Source organism: Pongo abelii, chromosome 6 (genome assembly GCF_028885655.2).
Source record: "Pongo abelii isolate AG06213 chromosome 6, NHGRI_mPonAbe1-v2.0_pri, whole genome shotgun sequence".
Lineage (NCBI taxonomy): Eukaryota > Metazoa > Chordata > Mammalia > Primates > Hominidae > Pongo > Pongo abelii.
In genome coordinates this window covers 130131645-130152850 of record NC_071991.2, presented here as the reverse complement: position 1 = coordinate 130152850, position 21206 = coordinate 130131645, and the positions used below count along the sequence as shown (strand labels likewise).

Sequence of the window (21206 nt, the reverse complement as noted above, 5' to 3'; positions counted from 1 at the left end):
ATATACTGTGCTTGGATAATACATATTTAAATAAATGCATTCAGCAAATTAGGTGCCTGTGGCTATGTTGACATCTCTGTGTCTGGCCTAATGGTTTGATTTATCTGGCTGGTAATGGTCTTCATTACAGGCTGTTAATACAGGGCTGATTTTTGTTGGACATTAGCTAATTGCCAGAGTTCATCTCCAGTACATGCCAGATAGAAGCTGGTCTTTTCTCTTGACGGTATCAATAGGGTAATTAGGACTATAGCAAAATTCAAAACATGATGGAGTATTTATTACATTAAGACTTGTCATTAATTGGGAATTCCTTCAGTTCAGATTTCTGTATAGTGTGAGTTTTTGTCAAGGGAAAGTTATTGATATTAAAAATATGTTGACTTTTGCTATTTTTAAGGACTGCTTTTTTTGCTTCTGTTCATGTAGACGGATTTATATATTTTCTAGTTTGAAATTTCAACTTGAAAACACAGCATCTTCAAGTCAGGTAACTGTCTATCAAGAACACCAATTAAATACTTCATAACAAGTTTTCTTCTTATAAAAGCCTACCCACCCACTTTCCCCCATGAGGTTTCTATTGTCTGTTATACCAGTCTATATTAAACTTAATTATAGGCATTTTCTGAGCAAAGCACTGATGCAACTAAGGCATAGAGGAGAAAATTCCTGTGTACTTTAAGGATAAAAGAACCATTCCTTTTTCTGGCTCAATTAAAACTGGACTGATTGTCAAGTCCCATTAACCTAGTGGGTCACTACCTTGCATGCATTAGTGGCAGCCCCACTGTAATGTGGAGCAGTCTTGCCACGTCGTGGACACATTTATGAAGATTGATAACAGCTAAGGTTCAGTGTTAACTTTTATTGTCAGGCAGGCTGTACAAGAAACTGTCTGGTATTGGCTTTTGCTTTGACTTATGAAAAGGTTGCCACATGAAGAAGATATCACATAAAACAGCACTGCTGGCAGCAGCGTTATTCGATGCAATTGTAACCATAGCAAATAATAGCTAATGCTAATTAGGTTCAGCATCATCTCTTGCTACTTTCCATAGTTTGGATGGGGTGGGCCCTCATAGCAATATAATATACTCCCAAAGGAATGGGTGACTCACTTGCTTTTGCTTGGGTTAGCACATATTTCTCCAAAGCTTTCCTTTTTTCTTTCTTTTTTTTTTTTTTTTTTTTTTTTTTTTTTTTTTTTTTGAGACAGGGTCTCACTTTGTCACTCAGGCTGGAGTACAGTGACATGATCATAGCTCACTGCAGCCTTGACCTCCTGGGTCAAGTGATCCTCCTATCTCAGCCTCCTGAGTAGCTGGGACTACAGGTGCAGTAGCTAGCAGTGTGATGCTGGTTATTTAAGAGAGAACCATTAAGAAATTGACTTCATGTTCAGTTATCCCAAGGTGTCAGTGATCGAGTAATTACCTTTTGAATTTGCCTCAGGGGAGACATGTGTGCACAGTCTCCCACATGAACCCCAGAGGTGGCAGGAGTCTGCAATTCTGACTCCTGAATATCTGCAATAGCTCCAAGTAGTGGCAGGTGGCTCTTCTGGAAAGTGGCACCTAGAGCTTCTTTCTCAATTGGACCTTTTGTCCCTAAAGAGAATAGTCATCACTTTGCCTCATTTTTTTTTTTTAATCTCAATGCACTTTGATATAATGGAGTATCTTTTATGCTATAAAAACTTTCCTTCCCTTTGAAATCTTTGGTCTCACTAGTCCCAGTTGCATCTTAATATTCAAGGAAGGCAGCTGTGTTTTCTTTTAAGCAAATGTAATTGTTGGGGGAAGGCATCTCTGTTTATCCCATGGACAAATACATTATGGGTAATGCCAAAAAAAGAAAGAAAGCTTGGGACCCCAGGAAAATTACATGAATCTTTTCAACTCTTCATAAAGCGGATGAGTGCTGCCCTTTTCTTTAGAGCTGGCAGCTGTGGAGGCTACGGACCAGCACGTGTACAGAGAAATCGCCATCTTTCTTTTAGTTCCCAGGTAAAGACAGAGAAGACAGAGATGCCCTTTGTGTCTCTTGTCTGTTTTTCAGCAGCCACATTTGTCATAGTTGAACCTACTTCCATTTTGATATTCCAGGGTTTTTTTTCAGGCTTTTGTATGCCATTTATTGAATTCTGGCAAGATTTGACCGTTCTCGGATCTTCTTTATCTAGGGAAATCCTTTGTGCAAATGTGGGAGGCAATCCTCTCAAGCAATAGAATGAAAAAATACCAGCAGAAGCGTGCATTAGTTATCACTGGGAGCAGAATATTGCCCTGGCCCAAGCAGGTTGCGTCTAATAGCCTTTTGTTGCCTGGAAGGCTTCTGGTTCCTGGAATGGCTTGGAGTGATCAGGCAAGCCCCTGCCATAAAGGAGGAGGCACAGCAGCAGCTGGGGAGAATCACATTTGGCCCACAATGGCAGTAAGATGGTGCCTGGGAAGCCCTGCTCTCGGATTTGGGGGAAGCCAAATTATGAAGGTTGGATGTGAGATGGTGTCATTAAGGGCTTTCTGGAGAGATTGTGTAATTAACTATGAAGCCAAATGAGCCAGTGTGTTAATATATGGGGAAGGTACTCCTGAAATGCTCATGAAGGCAATCTAGTGACTGTCATAAAACTTTCTTTTAAACAGATACTTTTTGAAAGGGTAAATGCTAAATCTGAACCTCAAATCAGCTTAAAAAACAGACATAGGGAAGATCAAGGCTCAAACATTAATAGAGGCCAACTCTTTTACTCCAGAAAGTGAAGAAAGAGACTGCTAAGCCCAGGTGATTTTTTTTCCTGGCTTTGCTTCCCTTTTAGAGGATGTGGATTGAGCCAGAAAGGGGCATTATCTGATCTCTATTATTTTCAGAAACTGTGGATTTTGTATGGCAAGGTGCTTACTGGAAGAGAGCCAGGCTTCTCGTGAATTTCAACCTGACAAAATGCCCAGCCTGAACTACATGACCATAAGAAAATGCCGAATCAAGAAAGTCCAACCTAATGCTAAAGATAGAACACTAGGGAAAAGTTTAGTGCAAGGAAAGGCAAATAAATTTTGTTTCAGGCACCAACTCCAATTGATCGTGGTGGCTCCCTGCAGTATTTCGTTGAAAAGGATTTGGAGACTATGACAGACTCAGCCTGAAAGAATGTCAAGATTGATTAGTGATGTCTGTCACTGGCTTAAGCATTGAACGAGTTGGCATTTTTCCTTTGTATTTGCTACTCCTGCTTTAGAAGCATATATAAAAATTTGTTCACCCCTTGATTGACAGTGCCTAAACCAGAAATAGGAAGGATCTGGTTGAGGAAAGGGAGAGAAAGGAGGAAGAGAGAGAAGGAAAAAAGAAGGACGAAAGCCTAAAGGATTGTATAATGCAATTTTCATATCTTTTCTCTGTTCTCTTTTCACATTTTTTCCTACCAGCAGGTTTGGTGAAATGAAATACCACAAAACAGGACTCTTTATTTTGTTACCTCTTGTCCCAGTATGGCTCCTAGTAGGAGAACTCGTTACTTCTCCCTCATTTCAGGCAACCTGAGCACCAGTGAAACTGTGACTGGCATTTGCAGGGACCTAAAAGGTAATCAGAGTAAGAACAACTGGTAAAATGTCCTTTATGTGCAGTCATTCCTGCCATTTCCTTTGTAATGAATAAGAGAATATATTAACATTCCATTTTGCTTAGCATTTGTAATATATGCAAACATATTAACCTTTGGTACATTTTTGAAATAAGTCTCCTGGGCAAAGGCCTTAGTTTATAAGCAGGGAAATAAGACTTCAGTCAGATGGCCTCACTCCTAAATACTGGAAGAAGGAAATGCTCCATCTGTTAAACAGTTCTTTCAGTCTAAATGTTGGCACTTATAACCAATATTGGAGATCTAAAAGTGGCTGGATTTGATGGTGTCTGATAAAAATTAATATTATAATTGATTTGCCATCACATTGAAATGCCTTGATAAAAAGCTCTCATTGCTTTATTTCATTATACAGTATGTGGTTGTGATAAAAATTATCTCATTACGCTATTCAATTTAGATAACAAAACCAGTTATTCAGACCTTAAACTAAAGTTACCATCCTGAGCAGTACTTAAGTCTTTCTCTTTCAGGGTCTTCAGTCCTAGCTCAAATTGGAGTTGCTGGCCATAATCTTCCTATTTGACAGTTGACATTGATTAAATTAGGCCAACAAGTCTAAAATTTCGGTTTCATGGTCTGCTGTATAGCCACAGCCATTACATACCTCTAGTACCATGATATGGTATATGATATGATATATGATCTGATTTGACAAAACTCCAGATTTTACAGGCTTTTCACCTAATCATTTAGTAATGTGTAATTAACTTCTGAATGGTAATCAGTCCACACATACTGTGATTTTATGATGTGTAAGGCTTCAGGTTCTCACTCATCCTTCACAAAGGCCAGTTACTCAGGCACAGGGAAGACCTTTAATTTTATCTGGGTTTTCTTTGCATTCAGCCATGGTGCATTTATAGAAAGGAGAATCCTCCTAGTCCATCTTCTTCCCCATTCCTGCTTATGAGTTGGCTACAAGGCCATTACAGGCAGTGCTGTCATTACCTGTCCATTGAAGACCATTTGAAAATGAAATCATCATTAGCACTTTCACATTTCTGCCTGTTATTTCTAAATGTCCTTTGGTGGTTAAAGCTTTTGGGAGTATGGGGTAGGGGAAGGGACAGACCTCACAGCATGAATAAACTGAAATGTCACCCAACATTTTAATAACACCAGCATGCATGTCTAGGCCTCCTCCAGAAGACCGCCAGCATGGCATCACAAAATAACATTTATGACCTTAAAGATACAGAAAACTCACGAAAAGAGGCTGAAAACCAGTTTCTGGCCTGTTTGAATACTGGTTTAACAGTAATAGAACTTTAACTGTGTGGGTTTATTATTCTTGAAACGTCCAACTTGTTTTAGGCAAGATTTTGCTACTATTAAGGCAAATTAAAGCAGTTTGCCATCAATTCTGTTGAGTTCCCCTCACTGCTTAGTCACAAGTAGCAGCCCTGCCACCAGCAGTGGGCAAATCTATGCCAAGTGTAATTACTTCAAATACAATTCCATTTATTTATAGGGTGGACTGTTGCTCCCCATGAGCACGTACTTGGGGAAAGAAAAGATATGTAGGTTTATGTTCATTATGTACCCCATGCTGGAGGTGTGATTTTTAACACGAGTACAGCTTTTTAATCCCTTCATCAAAAACACATGCAGCAGCCCTCCTCTTTTTCCACCACCTGAACACTTTGTGGGCACCTTCAAACTTCATGAGCAGTTACCAACTCTCAGATGTATCGTATTCTAAAACTTGGTTTTTAAGTTGGCTGTTTGAAAATAGCAGCTCATTTTTCTCTGGAAGGAAGATGATAACTAATGGTTAGGTTCCCAGAATAACCTGAAGAAATATATTAACAATAAATGTGTATTAATAATAACAACAGCTACCATTTATTACGGGCTTACTCAGTGCCAGACATTGTGTGGAGAGCTTAAACGTTATCTTACTAATCTTCACAACAATGTTAAACAGTAGGAACTGAGGAAAAAGTTGCATCTTAGAGAGATCAAGAAACTTACCCAAGCTTCCATTGCAAGTAAGAAGTAGACCCCAGTTTTGGATATGCATATTTTAGATGCTAGATCCTGTGTTTTTAACCATCACAGTAAATGGCTAAAACATTAAGTATTGACTGTATTCTAGAACTTAAGTATTTATTGGGAAATTGCTCCTCGATTCCAGTTGGGACGTTAAGAACATGTGAAGTTTGGCCACTCTTCCTCACAGGTCTGCCTTGTTCCCCGACATATACACTGGCTACTGCGGTGCTGATGAGAAGTGGAGAAGGTACCCCAGTGGCTTCTCAGGGGAAAAGGTTTGAGCAGCTGATGGTGTTTGGCAGATGTGACAAGCACTGGGAATACTGCCCTTTTGGAGCTTCTGGTCTAATGGGAGGAATAACTGATCATCCAAATAACTTGACAATGGCAATTGTGAAAAGTGCTGTCAAATGCTATGAGAGCATGTCCCATGGGAATCGACTGTGAGGCATTGGAGACAACCTCTTAAAGCTGATATAAAGTCTAAAATAGTAGGCATTAGGGGAAGGGCAGCAGGGCCAATGCATGTTAAGACCCTGAGGAAGGAGCTGAGCTCCTTTGGGGTTCTGAAGGGAAACATATTGTGAGAAAGCGTCGTAGAGAGAGATGGAGGCAGGGGTTACATCTTGTAGGACCTAGTAGGTCATAATCACTATTTTGGATATATCCCAAGAGAGGTAGGAAATCTTGAAGAGTTAGGGTTGTAACCTAGAAGTTGTGAGACCAGATTTGTGGTTTAAAAGGGGCACTCTGGTTGTTGTTGTTTTGATGATGAATTGTGGTAGAGATGAGGGTAAGAGACCAAAAATGGAAACAGAGGGACTACATGGGAGGCTGTTGAAATAGTCCAGGCAAGTGGTTATGGTGGCTCGGACTAGGATAATGGCAATGGAAATACAAAGTGGTCCATTCCAGGCCAGGCGCGGTGGCTCATGCCTGTAATTCCAGCACTTTGGGAGGCCAAGGTGGGTAGATCACTTGAGGTCAAGAGTTTGAGACCAGCCTGGCCAACATGGTGAAACCCCATCTCTACTGAAAATACAAAAATTAGCTGGGCTTGGTGGTGGACACCTGTAAACCCAGCTACTGGAGAGGCTGAGGCAGGAGAATCAGCTTGAACTCAGGAGGCAGAGCTTGCAGTGACCTGAGATTGTACCACTGCATTCCAGCCTGGGCTACAGCAAGACTCCATCTCAAAAAAAAAAAAAAGAAAGAAAAGAAAAGAAAAAAAGGAAGTGGTCAATTCTAGATCTATTAGAATTTAGACAAGACTACGTACGTGACAGAATGGATACTGGGAATGAAAGGGGGAAAGGGGGAGGTATCAAGGACAACTCCCTGATCTTGGAGGGTCTATTTACTGAGATGGGGAAGAAAAAAAATAAATTGGAGGTAGAGGAGGGAATTAGTTAAGTTTTAAAGATGTGGTACCTGTAATGCCTTCCATGTAAATAGCAGTAGTCAGTCACCTGTAAGAGGGCTGGGCTAGAGATACAAATTAGATAGCGACCAGCACACAGATGGTATTTAAAGCCATGAGAATGGTTGAGGTATCTGTGGAGACAGGGGAGAGAGAAGAGCAAAGAGACCTCCAGGACCATCACTCCAAGGAACTCCAACATTGAGGGATCATTTAGAAGACAATGAGCCAGAGAGCCAGGAGGAAAAACAGGAGAGTGTAGTATTATGGAAGCCAAGAAACTCTTTTCAAGAAAGGGGCAATTTACTGGAACAAGTCTGTGCTGATCGGGTCCTATAAGATGTCTACAAAAAATCATTGGATTTGACCACTTAGAGGCCTCTGATTTTAGCAGGAGCAGTTCTGTCCAACAGTTGAATGAAAGCCACTTTGGCATGGATAGAAAAGAATGGATGGAAGGTAAGGAAGTGGAGGCAGAAATTGAAAGAGTATTTGCTAGAGCTGTGCTTCCAACAACATGGTAGCCACTAGCCACTTATGACTGTTTAAATGTATTAACATTTAGTAAAATTTAACATGCATTTGCTTTGTTGCACTAGTCATATTTCAGGTGCTCACTTGCCACTGGTGGTGTGACCACCATGTTGGGACAGCGTAGATTTAGTACATTTCCATCACTGCAGAAAGCTCTGTTGGATAGCACTGTTCTAGAGAATGCCAGAATGCGGTGAGAACCATCTTAGGAGAGAAAATCCCACTAGAAGGCAAGGGTGGGGGAAGGTAAGAATTGGATCCATGCATAGGGATTGCCTTTCTTTTGATGAGAGAGACACTCTTCCTCCAAAGTAACAATAGAAAAGGAGAAGATGGGTGCAGATCCAGATCTTATTTTGGGAAGATGAGGGAGTTATCTTTTGGTTTATTTTTTTTCTCAATGAAACAACAGGCCAGCACATTAGCCAAGGGTGGAAAGGGAAAAGAACCAGGTGAGATTTTTGAGGAGGCTGGAGATGGCATGAATAATCCTAGTAGTAGGGGGAGAGTGAGTTTACCAAAGAAGTGCCATAACACTGTGGCAGGATGTAGTGCCTGTGAATTTATAGTGATTCTAGTTTCCCTAGTTTTGTGATTTTTCTCCAGAAACACTCAACTGGAGAGTAGTATTAAGGGGCTGTCATAAGGCAGCCATTCTTAGATTGGGCTGTGTGTAATGGCATATATTAATACTGCTGAATTGGAACCCTTAGGGAGATGTAAAACTAATGGAGCTCAGCATGGTGAATCCAATCCAGACATGAATTGAGAAATGCATTATTTGGTCCTACAGTAATATATCATTATCCCTTTACGTAGAAATCATTGAGATTCCACCTCTGAAATACTCGTGTATGAGACTCATCATAATCATTTGGAGAATCTATGTGGTAGATTGTTGTTTTCTATGCTTCATAGTTGGTCTTATTCATTTTAGTCTCAGCAGCAGACTAGAATGTTAAGCCAATTTGCTAAATCTTGCCTGTCCTCTGTAAAATGCTTAAATCCATTTCTGTAATACAAAGGGATATTTTGGAATTTAATGCCTTCTTATGGCATCAGTACTGAATACTTTATTTAATCAGAACAAAAAGAGAAACATGTTAGAATTTTCAAATTACAGAGTTATCGTGTGGATGTTCCACAGAGGCACGTGCAGTTCAGTGTCCTTATACACCCGTATAAACTTCTCACATTTATTAGCTATAAAATACTTTGAAGGTGTATTTTCTTCTAGTTTTTATATTTAATTTATGGAGTATTAAGTAGGAAAATACTAGCAACTACTTGAATGCATGCTGCACTTATTTTCTAAGAATTAGTAAATAGTGTTATCATGTGTGATTAGTTGTGTTTAATGCTAGAGATGAGATATTACGAATTAGCAACTCACCTTCTAAGTTCTTTTCCTTACCAGTTACCTTAAACATATCCATTTCCCAAATAGAGAGAGACCATTTTCTCATTTCCAGGGACTTTCAGGAGATTAAAAGGTTAACACTTACAATGCTCTGATTTCAAGACTGCAAGGCACTATGTACAAAATTCGTATGTTGTTTGAGCACTTTTTTTAAAGCCTCTATGTTCAAACCTTTTGAAATGAATTTAGTTCCTATGGAAACTTATCGCTGCTGTAGATAGTGCCCTTATCCAAGAGAAGAAAATAAAATCAATTCAGAGAATGATTTTATAATTGTATAACATAGCTTGGGAATGGACATTAGGAATATGTGCAGTTGTGCTCTTCGGCTGTTATACTGGTTCATATTAGATTGTGTTTGAAAACAACCTTGCAAATGTCACCATCTGTCCTTCACTTTGAGACCAGAATAGGTAATAGTGGTTTAACAGAAGTTTCAGTGGGTACTCTTTCTTGCAACACCACAAGTAATACCTTGTGAGGAGGCAGGGGATATGATAAATATTTTGGAAGTAAAATTAGCTTTGGTAGGTGGAGGAGAGGGAGAAGGAAGAATGCTGGTTGACTCCTAGGAAAGACTGGCATTTTGCAGGCTATTCATTCACTAGAATTCGTGTTGATGAACACAAAAAAGAGGCAGCTGAGACAGATAGACTATTTGAAAGTTAAGTAATAGTAGTGTATGCTTGAAGTGATAACTTAGCCTATGGTAAGGATATGGGAAACTGAGGAAGGGTTAAAAGTGAAAGGTATTTTAAAACAGGAACTAACAATCTCAGTGACTTCTTGAAAATAAAGAATTAGCCAAGTGCTGTGGCTTATGCCACATCCTAGTACTTTGGGAGGCCAAGAAGGGCAGATCACTTGAGCCCAGAAGTTTGAGACAAGCCTGGGCAACATGGCGAAACCCCATCTCAGCAAAAAAAAAAAAAAATCACAAAAATTAGCCAAGTGTGGTGGTACGTGCCTGTAGTCCCAGCTACTCAGGAGGCTGAGGTGGGAGGATCACCTGAGCCCAGGAGGTCGAAGCTACAGTGAACTGTGATCACGGCACTGCACTCCAGCCTGGGTGATAGAGCGAGATCCTGTCTCAAGAAAAATAATAATTTAAAAAAAGGAAAATAAATAACAACAAAAGAACCAAAAATTGATGTATGATGATGAGCTAACAATATTGCTGTTGATGAAAAGTAGGAGGAAAATCTTGTTTGGATAAGAAAACAGATAATAAATTGACCATACCAGTTGATACTTAGTGTAGAGTCTTAGAAGGAAGCTGAAAGGATCGTCAGATGTAGTCCCTGGCTTCAGATGGCTAAGATTACTGATTGTATATTTTATAGAAGAACTGAAGACTAAAGAAACCTAAGATCGCACAGCTACTGACTGGTGAAGAGACTCGTAATCCATTTCAGTCACAAACAGAGTCGTAGGAGTACCCCTAAAGAAAGAAAAATACTTTCACAAGAAACCGTAGAAGAGGAGTAGGGACATAGATCTGAGCTTTGGGAATTACTTGTAAATAAAAGTGGAAAGCAGGTGGGGAGAGAGCAATTAAAAAGACAGAGAAGGGGCCAACTTACAATTTCATGAATAGAGAAAGCTTCCAGGCTTTCCAAATGCTCATGTTACACCTCACACCCAATGGCTTGCCCCAATGACTTCAATAATGTGTTGGTTTCTCTGTGTCTTTTCTCACAAGGTTACTGAGATACTAAATCAGAAGGGTTTGTGCCAAACTTGTGCTGAAGGCTGATAATGTAGGGGGCATTATGAATTGCTTCCCAGCTTACATTTTGGTCTTTGTGTAGAGTTTGCATGTGGGATTTCATATCTGTTGTCTTTAAGTTTTCAATCAGTTTTCTATTAAGTTTTCAATCAGTTTTCTATTTAGTGCCACAAAACGTGTGGAAATGGCATCACCATTAGGAATTGTGGTGCCCAGGCATCTAGGGGGAAAAGCAAACTTTATTACAGCAATTTCTCAGAGGATACAATATATATAAATAAAATGCCATTGTATTTTTTTGAATGTTATTTCTTGATAATCAATATATGCACATGATAGAAAATGTAAATATTATATGCAAAAGTCAATCTCCTTCATAACTCTTTGGCCACCTATCCGACTCCCCTCCTTGGAAGCAACTGCTATTTGCAATTGTGTATTTTTTCAGATATATTTTATAATCATTTCTCAGCCTTTTGGCTAAGATCAAGTGTAGATATTTATATCAAGTATATATATATATGTATGTTATATTTTTATATATATATATTTAAAATATATATATTTATGTTAGCATATACATGGTATATGATTTATTTAAAATATATATATTTATGTTAGCATATACATGGTATATGATTTTAAATTAAACTTGTGAAATCATGAGCTCATGCAGAATAAGTAATCATTGCTGTCCAGCATTCATAAACTCTTATTCCATTTTCCATTACCCATTAACCATTCATTTTACTGCACGTCTGTTTTGGAGAGCAAGAAAGGACTTGGGCTGGAAGTACTGGACACTCAGTATAAGTGTGAGGTGAAGCCCATCAGTAAATGCGTAAATGTATTCCTGCCTTAGATATGTTTACCTTATATATAAAATTAGATGCTGTAGTGGAAAGTACAGCCTGGGGGGCAGAGAGGAGCCTGGAGTATCCCTTGCCAGTGTTGAGCATCTCCCATCATGGGGTCCCCTACACCTGCTCAAGTACCACTGCAGAGCCAGGCAGCGGGGCCTCCCCCAAGTTCATACTCCGTCTCTGCTGTTCTGTGTCCAGCTCCTTTAGGAGAACCTTCTTCTCATGTACTGCTTTTTTCTCATGTGTGGGCTTACTCACCAGAATCCCTCTTGCTATCAGAGCATTGACCCAGCTGGTGAGGTTTCCCACCCAGCAAACCATTTCCTTCCACTCCTCCCCATCTCACCAGCCTCATTTTGTAATATCCTTCACTGTGGACACCCTTCTTAGGAAATCGAAGTGTTATTCCTTAACCACATCAGGTCTGCAAGGACCATGCCCTCCTTTCTGCCTGCCCTTCTTTGTCTTTCTTTCAAAGAATTGAAAACTCACCCTTTTCACACTACCTTCTCTGACATCCTAACTTTTAAGCACATTTTTACTGGTTCCTCTATTTGATGGGAATGTCATGGTCTGCTTGCAGAATGTGTCCTTGATGAAAGTGTTTTGGCTCTTTAATCTGTATGTAAATTTCCATGTGAATCTTTAAAAAAAAAAAAAAAGTCTGTTAGAGATGTCACTGCCCTCAGCTCTAGCCTTTTCTTCTCTCTTCTTTTGCTGCCTTTCCTTCATTTACTTGTCTGTCTAGAATGCCTCTGTATCCCATCTCTAACTGCCTAAGCCCTTTCCATTCTTGAAGACCCTAGTGAAATTCCATTATCTCATCTAAAACTTTTCCTAGTCATCTCCAGCCAGATGTAATCCTTCCCTTTTGTATTTTACTATTGCCAGATGTGTCCCTTTAAAGCAGTTCTTATGGGCTAGATAGGTCTACCTGACTCAATCTCTTTGTCTTGTCCCACAGTGCCTGGTATCTCACAGGCACTCTAAAGGATATGGAATTGACCTCATCCTGCCGCCTCCATTTCTTCTTCACTGCCCACTTTCTTTACCAATTTCTACCTGGCTTCTGCCTCACGCACTCTGCTCAGATTCTTTCTCCAGCTTGCTACGGAGCACATTCCTTGGCCGTTTATCAGTCTTCCTTCTTTTTGACTGTCTTCTCTGTCATGAAACTCAGGTCTCCCCAGCCTTGTGATGCTGTTACACCAGTTCTCTCCACGGTCAGTTCCCCTACTGCTCCATCTTCCTTCCCTGTCACCCCCAGGTATGGACTGTTCCCCAAGCTTCTGCTGTCCTTCCTGCCGTTTGCCTTTATGCTCCCCACCACCTCTTGCAGGGGATTTCGACACTGTGGCTGTAGCCCTGCCATCATGCTGAGCTCCAACTCCATGCTTTAGATCGTGGTGAGGAGGTGTCATTTCCACTTGAGCTTCCTGTCATTACTCGAGCATGTTTATTCTTTAAATCCCCAAGTTCTAAGCCATCCCGTGATTCTCTCAGTCCTTCCTCTTCTTTACTTCCATGTCCTCTCAGTTACCACATCATTCCATCCTTGCTTTCCAGTGCCTCCATTCTTGCCAGATCATTCTCTTCATCAGCTTGTTTGATTTTTATAGCTGGGTGCTGCTCCACTGACCTCTCTGCCATGGAGTTCCACTTCCATCCATCTGATTTATTTTTACATTGGATCTGCCTTCCCAAGATGTTACCTTTAACTTCACCCTCTCATTTAGAAAGGCCAGTGGCTTGTCATCACCTGCAGGATAGACTCTAGGTGTGCTGTCTCTTCTTGGCAGACTGTCCATATCCCAGCCCCTCCCTTCTTAGCACTACCCAACCCTTCCAACCCTCTGCTACAACCTGAGTCCCCTGAATATGCCAGACTCGATTGAGCCTGGACCTTGGCTCACCTAGATCCTCTCAAACGCCCTTTGACTCTTACAGTCCTGCCCTTCACTCTGTGGGCTTTTTAAAGTCCCATCTCCTCTCTTCCTTGGAACCCCCACAGACTACCCCTTCCCCCACACTGTCCACCCACAATAGAATGGTTATGCCCTCAGAACAGCTGTAGTGTATACTGCCTGTACTGTTTCCTTGACACTTTGGTTGCCTTGTGTTACTTGTGACCTTTATGAGTGTGTATGTTTCTCCCCCAGTAAATAAGTTTCTTGGGGGAGTATTTAGTATTCTCTCCCCTCTCCTTTGTTCCTGCACATCCTTTACTCCCCCTTCCTAGTCTGTACACAGTGGCACAGCTCTGATGTCCACATGACATTCTTTCTGCCTTGCAGCACTGCATCCAAGGAAGTTTGGCAGCATGGCCTATTGGCCCCATTTTGGGATTTCCCTCTTCCAGTGGCAGTGCCTAAGCATTCCCCTCTTCAAGTAACCGATAGGGATGGAAAACAGACAAAAGGCTTGACTCTACCCCTCCTCCCACTGCTGCTCCCGCCGCTCTTCATTTTTAGCACTCTGACACTTAAAGGGCAAATCAATATGGATAATTTTTTTTCTTCACTTGTCCCTAAAATAAATACATTTGCAATTCTTTCAGTTAAGGGAGCCAGACAGAGTCCTTCCAGTGTGTATCTGGTATTTGGATCTTGCTTTTAAAATGTAGTAGAAAAAAGTGTATCACGTAAAGTAATGTAACACGCTCTCTCACCACAGACTTAAATTTTGGTCTTAACCTAGTTTTTTAGAATGTGTCACAGTCCTCATTGAGATATGTGACAGTTTTGAAATTTTTAAAATTAAACTGTTCTTGACTTATCTTGGTATTAAAAGCACTCTCTTAAATTTGATCACAGCAGGGAAGAATTAGGGGTACTGGAATGTATTTTTATGCATGGACGACTCAAATGAAATTTCACCAAACTTTGCACCACCCAAGTCACCCCTCAGCTGAGAAGGAGCATATAAAATTCATCCCAAAGGGCAATTCTTTGTGAAAAATTATAATCACCTAAAAATAGAAGCTCCGCATGAATGTGTGCCCACTTATATTTCTGCACAGAACGCTGCTTGCATACTACCCAACAGCAAGAGTCTGTGATTGTAAGCTATTATAATAGATTGAGGAAAGTGATATAAGAAGGTCCATGAAGTATGTATTTCTCCAAATAGGGAAGGATTATTTTTGGGAGGGTATGTTTGATGTACCCTTCAGTTTTCTCATTAAGTCTTAGGTTGATTGTTAGTATCCTTTGTCAGAAAAACCTTGTAGATTGCCAGGCCTGGTGCCCTGTCCCTTGGCTACACTGGGGACTCCTGTGTTGGCTATCTCCAGTTATCCATCTTCTAAATATGAGGTTTTCTGCAGGAAAAATGGGTGACAAAGGGAGTACCACCCCTTCAAGAACCTGAAATTAAAGTTATCTTCGAAGACAGATGTCATAGTTTGCTTTAGTTCCCAGCCTTGAACTCCCCATTTCTCTCCCTCGTCATTCCCAGTGGATGGGTTGCTGTGCCCAGCCAGTCCCTCTGTTTTTTCTCCACCTGCCAGATTCGTGCAGGTGGAGAAAAAACAGAGGGACTGGCTGGGCACAGCATCCCACCACCGGGAAGAGTGGATTCCTTCCCTTTCTCCTCTAGTTCCAATAGATTATTTTGCTTCCTAATATCTTTCTGCTTTCCTTAACTTATCCCAGTTCCTCCTGTCTTCCTTCTGTTTTGGGAGTGACTGAGTAGATAAAAGAATAAATGAACCAGCCAACCCTCATGTTTTTAATCCTAAGACCAATTTTGATGAACATTCCTAAGTAGCATCATGAGGGATTGGAAATACCTCACAAAGCCTCGGGGGTATCAGCATAAGTAGAATACATTATATAGATATTTAAGAAAATAGTTATTTAAGGAAAAATCTATGATTGATGCATTGTATATGGCTCATGATGAACATATTTCTGTTATGTAATTAAACAGTTGTTTTACGAAGTCAGGAGAGAGTAAATGCCATGCCTTTAATAATAGTAATAATAACAATGCTTTTCTTGACACTGAAACCTAATTGAGATATTCAAATAAAAAGTTTGATCTGTGTTAAGATTACTTGGTCTCATTCACACATTGATATATCCTTTGGAGATTCAGATTTAACACTTTCATTCCAATACCTGTGGATCTTTTGAAAGGACAAAGAGAATAATCTTCAAATTTGCAATTCTTATAACCAAGGGCTACTTCTGTGGGCTGTGATTTTATTCTGTTCCCACTATGTGCATGCTAGGAGGTAGTTCTACCCAGAATACTTTATATAACTGCTGCTAAAAAACTGCAATTGTTAACCCACTAGTGCTTGTTTTTATTACAGCATTATTATTTGACATTTATTAAGCAATAACAATATTTCAAGCATTGTTAAGAAAGAAAGGGAGGGAGGGATGGCTTATAGCTCTCTAAATAAAGGCTTCCCACCCAGATGAAAGTGCAATTTTGCCTGTTGAGAAGACTTTGTAGGCTTGAGAAAATAGCATCCCATGAGTACATGGTTGTTATAAATTATATGTGATCTGTGTTCTAAATTATATGGGGTCTTTCCAGATTGAGTTCATGTTGCCATCAGTTATGTTGAGTCACCAAACTCTATACAATTATTGCCTCTTAGTCCTGGTATCTTTTAAGTAAGAATTAAGTAAAAATTTTATCTCCCTTTTTAGCGATATGTAGCCCAAATCTAAGTCAAGAACACCCAGATATGGTGGAAAGTAAAAATTAGCCAATGGCTTGTTTCTTCCACCTCATACCAAATGTCTGACTTCCCAAATCCTTCCACCTGTTAAACAACTAAACAAAACTGGGGACCCTCATTCTTTGGAGACCCAGTTTCCTAAGTTCAGACCCCTAATGAGGAATAGGAACTCTCGAGCTTTCAGTTGTGCTGGGTGAGCCCATACAGTGGGATCCAGCTCAGGGTTTGGTGCAGTTGGCAAGATCCCAAGAGGGTTTTCTGTGAAGGGTAGAATGAGAGCTGTGGCTTGAGAAGAAACCAGGCAGCAGGGGAGTCCCATCGTGTCAGGGTGTGTCACTCTCCCCTGAGCACCACAGAGAAGCCACGAGCCCCTACCACCTGTCACGTGGTCACATGCTGTTAAAGTCCTGCTCTCCTAGGTTTTTCCACCCTGCCCCCCATCATTTCCAAGGACCCAATATTATTGAATAAGAAAAACATATTGCAAAATTGAAAAGTTGTTTGCTCACCTTACATTTTGGTATGTTTGTACCCATCTTTTTAGGGTGTATGAGGCCTCTTGGCATAAGAACTGTGTATCTGTGTATATAGAGCACTGTGTTGCTCATTTTAGCAGGGATAGGTGGCCAGAGGTCCTCTCTTTTGGATTTTCCTGGGTTTAGGGCTTTTACTCAGGGTCCTAACACTGGAATGGAAGGCTGGCAGTGCTTTCCCCTCCTGCCCTCCAGGTCGCGTTCCCCCCGTGGATCCGACTATGGAATTGTGAACCTGACATCTTTTTCCAAAGTCAACAGTGGATTAAAATTAAAGTGTTAAGTCTTAAAGTATTTTCAGATAGATACTTCTTTCAAACCTTGGGTTTACAAGATAGAATTTTATATGCTCTGTTTTCTAGCTAGCCAAAGCTAACCTTTTCTTTTAAAGCCCAAGCTGTAGCTATTTGATTAAATAGTATGGCCCTCATTACAGGTCATAGTCTGCTCTCAGTGTGACTGGTTCGTTGAGCTAAGTGCTGAGCTAGGTGATGTCCAGGTCAGCATTCCTTTCTCTGGTAACAGTGGAGGCTGCTTGGCATTTTGTGTTGTGATGATAGAAAACATATTAGTTAACATTCATCATGTTAGTAATCAAAAGAAATTGCATCTCAAATTGTGTATGAAAACAAATGGAAACAAAGCAGGCAGCTTTTGGAGCTGTTTGGACCACGTTAGAGAGGGACTTCTGAAGTGTAATTGTGGAAATTTGATTACAGCTCAAATGGAAATGTCATTAATAAAATGGTTAGCAGTTATTAAGAATGTCAGAAAAGCTTAAAATTGAATTTTTCAGATCTTGCATTATTAGAGACTATTTACATTTTACTCTGAAAACAAATATTAGGATATTTAGATTTAAGGTAAAATTAAAAATAAAAAGTTAATATAGTACATTTGAGATAAATATTTTCTTCCTTCATATTGCATTTTACGATAGATTCATTATAAGTGATAAGAGAAACGAAAGTGAATGATTACATATTTTTAAATATTGGCAATGTGCCTAGTAGCTTTAGTTTTGCGTTTTAAAAGAAAAGCAGAAATCCTGATCACTGGGTTTAACAGCTAATGAAAAGTTGGTAGAGAAAAAATTAAAGTTTTTGCATTGTGCTGTAGGAATTAGACCTAAAGATTTGATTCCCTGACTGTGTTGTGTGTCTGCTTTTAGTGTAAAATATGGTTTTATGAGACCACCTGATCCCATGAAGGATGCATTATCAGAACCTGTTAAAAAAAAAATAGAATTCTCCTTTTAACACCAGCCATTCTCATCTTCATTTTCTCTCTCCCTCCTTCTTTCCTTCTTGTTCCCTCTCTTCTCCCTCTTTCTGGTATTTCATCATAGTATCTGTAGAACTCTCTCAGCACACTTCTGGTTCAGGTACAGGGAAAGGATCCTTTCTTTGCATGCCTAGACTGGTAATGAGTGACTTCAGTGTCCTCTAGAGCCTTGGGAGTTGTGGCTGCTAACTGATTGTCATTACATGATTTTTTTAGCCTTCTGAGTGGAGAGTGGTGTGAGGAGTGTTATCTCCACATTATTTCCTTCTCTGAAGTTACCTTATTATCCTTACCATTAATATTAGCAGAACTAAAAAGATGGGTAAGTAGTTTTCTTGAAATGTGAAGCTCAGACCCACATCAAAGAAGGTTCTAAGACTTGAAAATAGAGGCAGCAGTGGAACCAACAGATAGTTTTAAAACAGATAACCGAGTGTAACTGTGTTATAGAGTCTTAAGAGGGAACTTCTGAATACTCCCTCGGCTTTGTTTTTGCTAAAACTGTTTTCATTTCTCTTTGATCAGTTAATTTAACTTACAAGAAAGTCTCCTAAGGTAATAATCAGAAATGGTAGTTTATAATTTATGTCCTTCACCATGTTTTTTAAGCAGTGAAAAATTAGAAACAGCCTAAATGTGTATCTTTATTCTTTTCTGTCTTTTTCCAAAGTTTCTACAATAGACTTGTTAGTATAATGAGAAAAAATACTTGGATATATATATATTTTAGATGCCTTTTAAGTGAATATTAACATTAAACATTAGCCAAAAAATGTTTTACTGGTGATAGGCTACAGAATATCTACCAGAAGTGCTTCTTTTGATTTTGTTCTGGGGTCAAATCTTTGGGACTCCAGTTCTACCTTTGGTACTGTCAGCAACCCCTTGGGCCTTTGGTGCCACTGTGTGGGGTAGGGAGGGCCAAAGGGAGGGCGGGCTGCTAGTGCTTGTGGAGATGAGGGGAGAGAAAGGGAAGAGCAGAGTAAAAGAGTATAAGAAAGAAAAGAAAAGAGATGCGCATACGTATGGTAGGATCCATGAAAGGTTCCCAGTGATTTCAAGTGACCACAAAACTGGATTTTTTTTCTCGTTTTTGTTAAATGTATATTTTCAAAGGTTGACTCTATTCCACCGATTTCTTCTTGCTAAACATGTTTTTGAGTAACTATTAGATCTTCTCACTTCTTTATTAGTGTTTTAAGTTTTCCAAATCTGTATTTCATCCTTCTCTTACCATTGTCATTCACCATTTCTTTGCCTCTTCCTTACATACAAAGAAATTAACTTGTCTAATTGTTCTTTGCTGCTAAGATTTAATTTTCCTTCCTAGGTATCTGGAAAGTCTGCCTTTCATTATTTTTGCCTAATAGGGGCTTTTTCCATCAGCAGGAATGAAAGCAGTCAATAAAAGTCAATTGCTGACTCTATGATTATATGGAGGGTTTACCATAATGCATATTGGAAATGTTTTTGAAACCTTTATCCTGAATGGAAGGTACCATGGCTTGTGTTTTATGGCCTTCTAATGTTAGACAGCAATCTCATTTAGCATTTTCCCAAAGTGAAAACAGTGCATTAGGGCAGTATAACAAGCTTTACAGATCAATACAGAAGCAAACCTTTGCCCTTACAGATTAATCCAAGAAAATGTCCCAGAGTCTACTTCAGGAGCTGGAGGACAATTATGCTGATTTCCATTCCTCTTCCCCTCTTTCTACCATCGAATCATTAATACAGATTGAAATGTGTACAAAAAGAATTTCAGAGGATGACTGCACACACACACACACACACATACAGAACAGACCACCAAACAGGAAATCAAGAGCCCTGGAAGTGAGTAGTATTGATTTGTGGTGATAAAAGTATATTTTGACACATTTCAAATCATAAATAACTCATGGACTTTAACTTGCATGACTAATAGCTCAACCCAGGGTACATGCTTATCTACAACTTAAACTACCTCTTTCTAAGGAGTCCATAACATGAGGTGAATTATCCCATTGTGAGTAGACTTTTTAAAGGAAAAAATACACTGTCTTCTTTATGATGTGCAGTGTGTGGATGCTCATTTTTACAGTCTTTTCCCATATGTTAATGAGGAAGGGCTGCATATCTGGTCAGAATTGTTCTAGCCTTCCCTCCTCACCTCCTTCCCCTTGCTTTTAAATCTGAGACACATTCAGTTGTCAACACTAGGATAGAATGTAACCCTGCTTTCCTATGAGCTATTAGTCATTAGTCATGTATTTGCTAGGTTCAGCTGATCTGATGCTTAATCATACTTTATTCAATATTTATCTAAATGCAGGTCTTGCTATAATTAGTCACTTAGTGGTATCTGTGCCTATACTCTTTGAAGCACGGCTGATTCCTTTTAAATCCTGATGTTCATAGTAAAGGATTAGGGAAATCTGTGTCCAGAAAAATTCACAGACATCTGAAGTGTGAAATCTTAAAGCATGGAAACTCCTGGGATTCTATTTAAATTCTATTCTTAGGTATTTGACAAAGCAGTAAGGTAATGAATGAAAAAGTGAAAGTGATGTTATAGAAAAATTGTTGAAACATTTTTTTTTCTATGTGTATGTTCTTTAGAGGGTAGTAGGAAGTCAGGGAACCACCAACATGCTTTGCATTTCTATTCTAGCAAAATACATATTAGCTTAGTGTACTGGATAAAAGTAATGAGGAGACAAATCATCACCCAGGGGTTTCCTTATTGATGAGAAATATTCCCCCTATGTTCTCTAGGGGTTTTTTTAAGAACCCATTAAATTTAAAATAATGTGATTTCAAGATTACTATGGAAATAACAAATTTAAATTTCAAAAATAGAAGTGATAAGACTGGAAGCTTCTTGTATTAAGACTAATTTGAAAAAACACGAATTTCAAGATTAAAAGTAGTAATATTGTGTTTTTTTCTCTGTATGTGTCCAAACTTCCTTGCAGTCCAAACTTCCCTGCCGTATTAATAAGAATGTGTTACCTTCATTTGTATAATTCATTTGGTTTATTATCATTTTTCAAGCATATATTATAAGCTTTTTGGAAACATTTACATTTGGTCTCACA

At 39.5% G+C, this 21206-nt stretch overlaps 1 protein-coding gene across 3 annotated transcripts in view; it reads left to right on the top strand.

Moving 5' to 3' along the window:
• The window catches only part of CHCHD3 (coiled-coil-helix-coiled-coil-helix domain containing 3), a 304023-nt gene that overhangs the window by 269968 nt on the left and 12849 nt on the right, over window positions 1–21206 (top strand). The window lies entirely within an intron of this gene.